This window comes from Cynocephalus volans, chromosome 6, assembly GCF_027409185.1.
Source record: "Cynocephalus volans isolate mCynVol1 chromosome 6, mCynVol1.pri, whole genome shotgun sequence".
Lineage (NCBI taxonomy): Eukaryota > Metazoa > Chordata > Mammalia > Dermoptera > Cynocephalidae > Cynocephalus > Cynocephalus volans.
The window spans coordinates 8,934,383-8,943,029 of record NC_084465.1 but is presented as its reverse complement, the minus strand read 5'-3'; the positions used below and the strand labels follow the sequence as shown (position 1 = coordinate 8,943,029).

At 42.7% G+C, this 8,647-nt stretch overlaps 1 non-coding gene across 1 annotated transcript; it reads right to left on the bottom strand.

Moving 5' to 3' along the window:
• Nucleotides 1-7,623: 7,623 nt before the first annotated feature.
• TRNAC-GCA (transfer RNA cysteine (anticodon GCA)) lies at nucleotides 7,624-7,695 on the bottom strand. Its single transcript has one exon. It is a non-coding gene; the product is annotated as a tRNA-Cys (tRNA).
• Between the last annotated feature and the right edge of the window lie 952 nt (nucleotides 7,696-8,647).

The following is an 8,647-nucleotide window of genomic DNA, read 5'->3' as shown; positions in this document are numbered from 1 at the left end:
ATTCAGTATTTTCTGTGTATGTTTAAAAAACCCAAATAGCATAATGCCAAACCCAGAGTCCTGCATCTTAAACTCTCTTGCACATGTATCTTCTTTTTGAGAGCTATCCAGTCACTCTCGCGTCTGTTATGTTTAACTTGGAGCAATTCTTTTTTGCCCCTCACTGTCCCTTTTAAACTTTCTCAGTGAAATAGTTTTTTCTTGTCCAAGTGACCTTAATGATCATCCTTAGGTAACATAAAGTCCCATGGTTGCAGTCTGAATTCAGTGATACCATGTCCGATCCCATGTAATGATCAATACCCTGAAATCGATTTCAACCTCTCTCCTCCCCTAGAAGTGGGAGAGTTGGGACCTGCTCCTTCCTCTCTCACCCACCTGGCATTTAGGGCGGGGAGGAGGAAGGCAGGAGGAGAGGAAGAAGACAATTAGAAAGTTCTTACCTGACTGTTGCTGTAGTGAGACAGATTTGCCTTCTCTGGACCTGGCAAGTGACTAAAATTACTCATTGGGCATTTCCCTGGGATTCTTCAGGTCTCCATCTGGAACACCGCACTCCCTACCTGGCAACACTCTTTTCTAGGGCTAACATTCCTACCGGAACCCCTGGCTTTCCGGGCCTGCATCACAGACTCTCTGCTGGGGTCCATGGCCCATCCTCTTGGGTAGAGTTGAACACGTCCCAGAATGGCTCTCTCTCCCCTGTGGCCCACAGGACACCCAGGTGCCTTCGATCCCCACCTCCAGGCCCATTTCCAAGAGTGGCATCGCTCCTCCTGCCTGCGGGGCCAGCTGCCCCCGCTCAGCCTGGAGCCTCCCTGGGTGGGCGTGGGACGCCCCTCCATTGCCAGGCTGCCTCCAGGGCACGTGGACCACGCTTTGGGTGGAGACCCCTTGAAGCTCCTTCCCCTGGTTTGAGGTAAGGGGAAAACACTCCCCGACTCTTACTCCTTGAGAAGAGTGGGGGAAAGTGTTCCTCACCAATACTCTTCAATCTCCAACAAACTGACCCTCTTACACCCTTCTCGGTGGGGACTGATCTGGTTATCAGACACGACATTGAAATTTCCACATGGTTCTCTGTCCCAGGCCACCCTTTGATATCTGATACCTATTTATCTTGGACTCTGAAGTGAGACTTCCTTTTAACTACGTTTTAAAAATTACATTATAGGAGTCCAGAAAGTGTTCCTCATCTATTCCACTCCTAATGGACATACTTAGAATGTTTGCTGCTTTTTGCAAATTACCAACAGGCTGCAATGAACATCTTTGCGCACATCTCCTGATACACGTATGCTAGAGATTCTCAAAGGCATGTGCCCAGGAGTGAAATTCCTGGGTTGTAAGCATGCTTTAAACCTATTATAGGTTTATATAATTCATATATTTATTTTGCTGTTTTTATTGCCAAAATTTTCTCTGTAGTGAATGTACGAATTTACCAGTTATACTCCCATTATTGACAAATGAAAACACAATTTCCCCCCTCACCAACTCTTGATCTAGTTTAACCTCAATTTATCCTAAGTTTGAGAAAGGGGATGAAAAGAGCTACTTCATTTTTGCCTCTCTTGACCCTAAACCCGTTGCCTCTTCATTGCTTCATTTAACTTTCATTTCCCTGGTTTCCGGCAACATTGAGCATCGTTTCATATGTCTATTGGTCATGAAAATAATCTCTTCTGTCAATTGTTAATCCTGTCTTTGTCCATATTTCTGCTGGGTTAACTTCTTTTTTTCTGGTTGTGATAAAAAACGTAACATAAAGTGAATGAACCATTTTTAAGTGTACAGTTCAGTAGTGTTTAGTATATTCATACTGGTATAACTAATCTACAGAATGTTTTCATCTTGCTTGTATTCTAGAACAAATCCATTTTCTATCATATGTGTTGTAAAATTGAGTCTCTTATTGATGGAATTTTTTGTCATATAAAAATTTAAATTTTGATATGATCAAATTTATCTTTTACGATTTTTGATTTTGGGGGTTGTGTTTAAGAAATATTTCCCTGTGATGTATGTGTATATGTATATAAACATGTACACACACACACACACACACATATATATATATATAATTATTATTTTTTTCTCTCTCTCTCCTTAACCAAACTGTAGTCAGGCTCCTGAACCTTCTCCTTGGCCCATTTGTATACTTCCTTGTAAAACCTAGTTTTAGTACAGAACCCTGCTAAGTCAGTTTCACAAGAACCCCCCACCCCCGATATCTGATCACCCTCGATATCTGATCAGGTTCCTCATCCTCCACCATCTCCCAGGTGATTTCTGACCTCCCGGGCCTGCTTTCAGCAAGAATCCTGCTAGGTTAGTTTAGCCAGAATCCCTCTCACCCTTGTTGTTTCCTCTTAGTAATTTTCCATCCAGTGACCTGCTCGTTATAAATTCCCACTGGCCCATGCTGGAGTCTCTCTCCCCTACTGCAAGACCCCATTGCAGTGATCCCTATACCTACTGCTATGGTCCTAAATACAGCCTTCCTTGCTGTGCTTTAACAAGTGTCATTTGGATTATTTATTCTTTAGCAGTGTGTGTGTGTGTGTGTGTGTGTGTGTGTGTGTGTGTGTGTGTGTATTCTTCCGTAGATTCTTCCAAAAGTTTGAGTTTATATTTAGGTGATTAATTCATCTGGATTTTTTAAATGGAGAGAGGTAGGAATTGTATGTACTTTATTAGCAGACATTAAATATAATAAGAAATTAATTTTTCTTAGGAGAAAATTATCTCAGCACCATTTATTGTATAGTCCACCTTTTCTCCACTGATTGGTGACACCATCTGGGCCTTATATTCTGAGGTCACACTTCATCTAAAGCAACACTGTCCAATAGAAATATAATGTAAGCCAAAAATTCTAGTCACATATGTAATTTTGTATTTTCTAGTAGCTACACTAAAGAATAAAAATAAATTCTTGAAAGTGATTTTAATGCTATAATTTTAACCCAAAATATCTAAAATATTGCAATATGTAATTAATATAAAAAATTAACAAGATGTTTTACTTTTTTTTATTAAGTATTCAAAAATCTGATGCGATTGTAAAGGACATTTTCATGTTTTCTGACTGCAGAACCTCTGAGTGCCCTACTGTGTGTGAGGAATTTATTCCTAAAAAGACCAACATCCTCAAAATAAAAGCTAGAAGACTGTCCCCAGGCCTCTTTGAGTTTATGGACTATGGATAAGGTGTACCCATCCAAGGCTTGAAGAGAGAAGAGGGAGGCACAGAGTCCATTGGGCTTGCAAGCACAATGTCACTGAGCAACTTTCAGGGCTTGAGTTTTGGGTATGGAAGTGGTACATATGTTGGTTTCTGGTAGGAGTGGAAATTCTGGTATCCTGTGCTGGGCAGTGCCTGTGGAGGTGTTTCTTCATCAGTCCAGGTCTGCAGTTTGGCTCGGGGCATTGTTTCTGGAAGGTTAGCCTGAGACTCATTTTTCACAACTCCTGCCTCATGAGAGAAATATTTTACATCAACTTCTACTGGTTAATGTAGCTTCTGTTGCTGGCCTTTAAGTGCCCTGACAAGCAAGCTGAATCTCGAAGTGCCCACTGCTCCACAGTGAAGAGTGCTGAGAACTGGATCTCCAAGAGGGTCGGATTAAAGCAGTGCTTTCCAAACTGCAGGGAAAGATCAGCTTTGTTACACTTCCCCCTGGGTAACGGAGATGTGAAAAAGAATTACTCGATTACTCAAAGGAGTACGAATGCATTGAGAGGACCGCACTTCAGTAGTTTCCCCATTAGGAGGAGAAAGCTGAATGTGACAGCCTCAATTCAAAGTTAGTTTCTCCCTTTTATTGTAAAGACAGGGAAGTTCACAAGAAAACTCAGTTGATTTAATCATTACAAAGAACACAAGGACATGAGCAGAGTTATGGCTAAGTATAGTTTTAACAATGGAAAGTAGTACCATCAATGAAATAAACAAAGTGACATTCCATAATGCATTTTGCAAAAGGTTAAGTCATCCACCAACAAAAGCTTGTTCTTAGTAAACGCTTTCCTTTCCTACAGCAACTTCCTCAGTATGTTTACATAACAATCAAGTAACTTTCTTAACATATCAATCAGTAGGTTAACCTGCACCAAGGACATCTGCCCTTTGAGCCAGCAATTTTGCTGTGTTACAATTCTTTATTTACAACAGAGACTTTAGCCTGGGGAAAGATTCCTGTCCTTTGCAAGCTTAACATTTCTATGTGTAATTTTAAAAAGTTAGGTCTTGCGAAATACATTTGTTTTATTAATGTTAGTACTCTCTACACAGCTTTATTTCTGTTTTCTTACAATCTGTCAAGAATCAATACTAGCCCATCAGACTTGCAGACTCTGATACCCACCATGACACCAGGGCTAGCCAATGTCAGATTGTTAGAGACTTGCTAAGCATTTACAGTCAGTTTCTAAACTTCTCCTGTCTCAGACCAGTAACTAAGAGTTCATAGACTGGCCCTAGTTCATGGACCACAGTTTGAGTAGCACCTGTCTGAAGTACATGCCTACCATAAGTTCCTCTGGCATCCAGAAATGACTTTACCACCTTGAGTTACTTATTCAAGCCCCCTGTAGAACTGTCTTTTCCAAACCGGGAGCAGAATCATACACCAGCCGTTAGGAATCGCATTTGGCTACTAACAAGATAGGAGGTGCTCAGTCTGCCTGGGCTGGGGTTTCAGGACACATCTCTGGGTTATAAGCCACTCCCTGAGGTCTCAGGGCCCTTCTCTAGGCACTCCGCAGGAGGAGAGTCACTTTTGCTTATTGCACCTATTTTCAATACCAACATGGTGAGCTTGAGATCACAAGGGGCAGACTTATGCAAATCCAGTGGCTGAGCATGCTCAGTAGAAAGGAATTATATAACTTTAATAGATGAGCATGCTCAGTAAAAGTAATTTATACAGGCTTATTTGACCCCAGTGACTGAGCTTGATCAGTGAAAGGAAGTTTATCCTTTGAATGACCTTCCACTGGAGGTGCCAAAGAGCCCAAAATATTCTTGAATAAATTTGGTGCATGTGATAGAATTTGACCAATGAACATGCCCTAAAAGGAGACCAGCTGAGCATGTGCAAGACTATGTTACATAACTGGGAACCACCCCCTTAGTCGAATATTCATTAGATAGCATGAATACATACTAGGTAGCAAAACTATAAAAGTTGAATCCCAGCAGAGGGCAGGATTGTTGCCCTCTTTTCCTGGGGCCAACCCCCACTTCACTGGCAAGGCGTGCATGATTTCCTTTTATGTTAAACTAATGGGCAGCTGCTCACTCTCTTGAGCCAGCCTACACTTGGTACTAAACTCTAAGTGTGTATTTCTTTTGTATTAAACTTAGTGCAGGCCCTGCTCAGTCTCTAGAGCTAGGTCACACTTTCTCTGTGAAGTGTGTGTTCCTTTGCTACATTGAACCTGCTTTCACTTTCTCCTGTGACTCTGCTCTTGAATTCTTGCCTGTGGTGAAGTCAAGAACCTGCTAGAGGATGGGGTGGGTTGAGACCAGCTATCAGGCCTCCCCATACCCTCTGCTCCAGTATCACTAGTAACCACTGGAAATGAGAGCGGCTGTTGTGCTGTGAGGTAGAAACTCATTCGCGGCAGCACCTTGCATTTCTAATGTGAAAGAAAGGAAGTTCCCGGGGGGACTTATAGCAGAGGAGCAGCCAAATGTGCACAGTCCCCTGAGCTCCCCTTGTCCTGTAGACAGGTGGGCTTGGACCAGGCACAGCTGGGTGAATTCACAGGGGACCTGAGAAGCCTCCCGTGTGCGGGAAATAGGATAATTTAGTCAGGCTCCCTCCACTCAGGTCTGGTTGGGGGTCGAGCAGCGCATTCTTAATGCTTTGTAAACAAGTTGTGTGGGTGGAGTTAGTGCGCATGTGCGCCACTGTATCTCTTTTTAGTTCGTTGCTATTGTGTGTTCTTCCCTTTGTTAGCAGAGCTGGCTGCAGAGCTTGAGTCTAAAAATAGAGCATGTTTACTCTGCAGGCAGCTGCTCGGTTTTTCTTTGGACTTTGCTGGCAACCGTTGAGTTTCTGAGTTTCTCCTTTGGACTGCTTAGCTATTAGACGTGTGTGTGCTGGATAAAGACTATTCCTACTTCAGCCAAGGCTCCAAGGACTGTTTTGTCTGGTTACCTAGCTCATAGACCTGCGTGTGAAGGGTTTGTGAACGGGCTCGAGGGGTCTGTGAGGTCCAGACCCCAGCTCTAGCTCTACACTCCAGCAGCGTCTAGTTGATTGTAACGATGGGAGTTTCCTGATCAAGACATGGCTTTGTCATACCCGCCCCCCCCCCCCCCCCTTAAATGACCAACTCAAACCTACTGAGTTAGGTGCTTGGTAAGTTGTTGATGGAGAAAGGGCAGAAGCCTTCAGAGCCATCTGGATTTGTCTCTCCTCTGAGGCTTAAACAAGATAGAAATTTATATCTTTCTTTTGTAAAGGATGTCTGGAGGTGAGGAGACCAGGGCTGGCATGGCAACTCCAGGATGTCATTAGGGACACAGGCGTCTTTTACCTCTCCGATCAGCCTTCCTTAAGATGTGGTTCCCATCCTCCGAGTTGACTCATGATCCAAATTGGCAGCTGGGGCTCCAGCCATCACATCTGTGTTTCAAGAAGGAAGCTGTAGTAAAGGCAAAAAGGGGCACAAGTCTTGTCTGTCCTTCTCTTAAGTTTTCCTGGAAGTCTTGTCCAATGACTCTTTCTCAACCCTCATTTGCCTCCCCTAGCCAAAGACAGGCCAGGAAATGCGGTCTTTTAGTGGAAACATATCTGCTCAGTATAAAATCAGGGTTCTGTTGCTAAGGAAGAGAGAAGAATGTATATTAGGTTAGGGTTAGTTAGTTAGGTAGTTAAATGGTAGTTCTGCCCCACGCCCCTCCCCCACGCACACACAGAGCACTGTTTCTGCGTTTTTTTTCTTTTTTGGTAAAGTATGGCAAACATGCAGGGACACTGCATTGCATAACTCCAGGGTACTGTATCTTTGATGGAGTTGTGTAATGCACTGCCCTGGCAGTGACCGTCGTTTCTCCAATGTTCTGTCTGTAAAGATCTGTCATATGAATGCCTGCTGTTTTTCAGAGCTAGTGAAATCTTTTTCGCAGTTGATGAAATGGTATGTTTTTCACTTCTGTTTGACTACCAAGAAGCTATGAGATCTGTTTTGTATTCCACAGCAGTAGCTGCTCCCAACCTAGTCTCCCTAGAGTAATTATTTACCACCTCGCCTAGACACTCAGCTCTCGCCTTTTTATACTTGTTTGACTAGTTAGTTGTATTGCGTCTTTTATTGTAAGCTGCTTCAGATCTTATTTTTTTTTAGAAGCAAGCTTGGTATAAACAAATAAAATAAGGATGGTAATAATTAAAAGGAAACACAGACAAAGCCTAGGGCAGATTTCCTCTACCACTCCAGGAAATGATTATGGCCGAGGAGGTAAAAATGAAACATGAGAAAATGTCAGAAGAGGAACCTAACCCTAATTTCAGTCTTCACCCCTGGTAAGAAAAGTTGGTTCTATTAGTCTGGGCCTATCGGCCAAGAAGGAGCTGTACTTCCACTGCAGGAAAAGTGTAGCTATTCAGGGGGCACCCGGATTTGAACCGGGGACCTCTTGATCTGCAGTCAAATGCTCTACCCCTGAGCTATACCCCCAGCTTGTTGCTTTCTGTTAATAAAGATACTTTCATAATCATAGTCATTCGCCAGCTACACTCTAGGCATCCTGTGTTTCCTGGGGAGTTACCTGAGCTGTTTCTCTGCACACCTACATCCACAGGTGTCAGAGCCTACTCCCCCTCTCCAGAGTCTTCCCTACTATGCTTGCCTGAGCTCCCTGTTCCCAGAGCACGTCTCACCCCCTCCCTCATCAACATTATTATTATTATTATTATTAATTACTAGATACAAGAGAATATCTACCCATTCCTCTTAATAGCTAAGATGGTTTTTTTCTTTTCTTTTTCTCCACGTCCACACTCTGTTTTGGGCCATAGTGGAGGCTCTCAGGGTCTTGGCTCATCCCAGGGGAGGCATCTGGTCGATTCAACTGCAGATCCAGCTTTTTGGGGGAGAGAGTGGGCAAAGGGTAAATCCAGATGCCAGCATGACTGGAGGACCTGGGATTGGGCACTGGGCCCACTTATTGTGGAGCTCAAAGAGCCCCTACTTGACAGTAATAAATGTTCCAGTATTAAACCATCATTTCATTTCTGTTCTGAGCCCTTCTTGGTTATGTTGTACTATATACTATTGCATAAGGTTTCCTACTATTTTGTTTAGATTTTCCTGAAATGACATTGGCCTATAGCTTTCTTTTTGGTATATGCTCTTTTTATTTATTTTTGATATAGGAATATGCAAACTTCCTAGGATGATTTAGAGAGCTTTCCATGGTTTTCTATGTTCTGGAACAATATATATAATATAAGAATTATCTATTCCTAACTAAAGTTAAAAAAATACTGACCTATAAGGCTTTGGGGATTAGTGTCTTCGTGAGGAAGAGCTCCTTAATTATCTTTTAATTTGTCCTATTACTACTGGTCTATTTAGGTGTTCCACTTCTTCTTGGGTCACTTTTAGTAATTCATTTTCACTTAGAAAA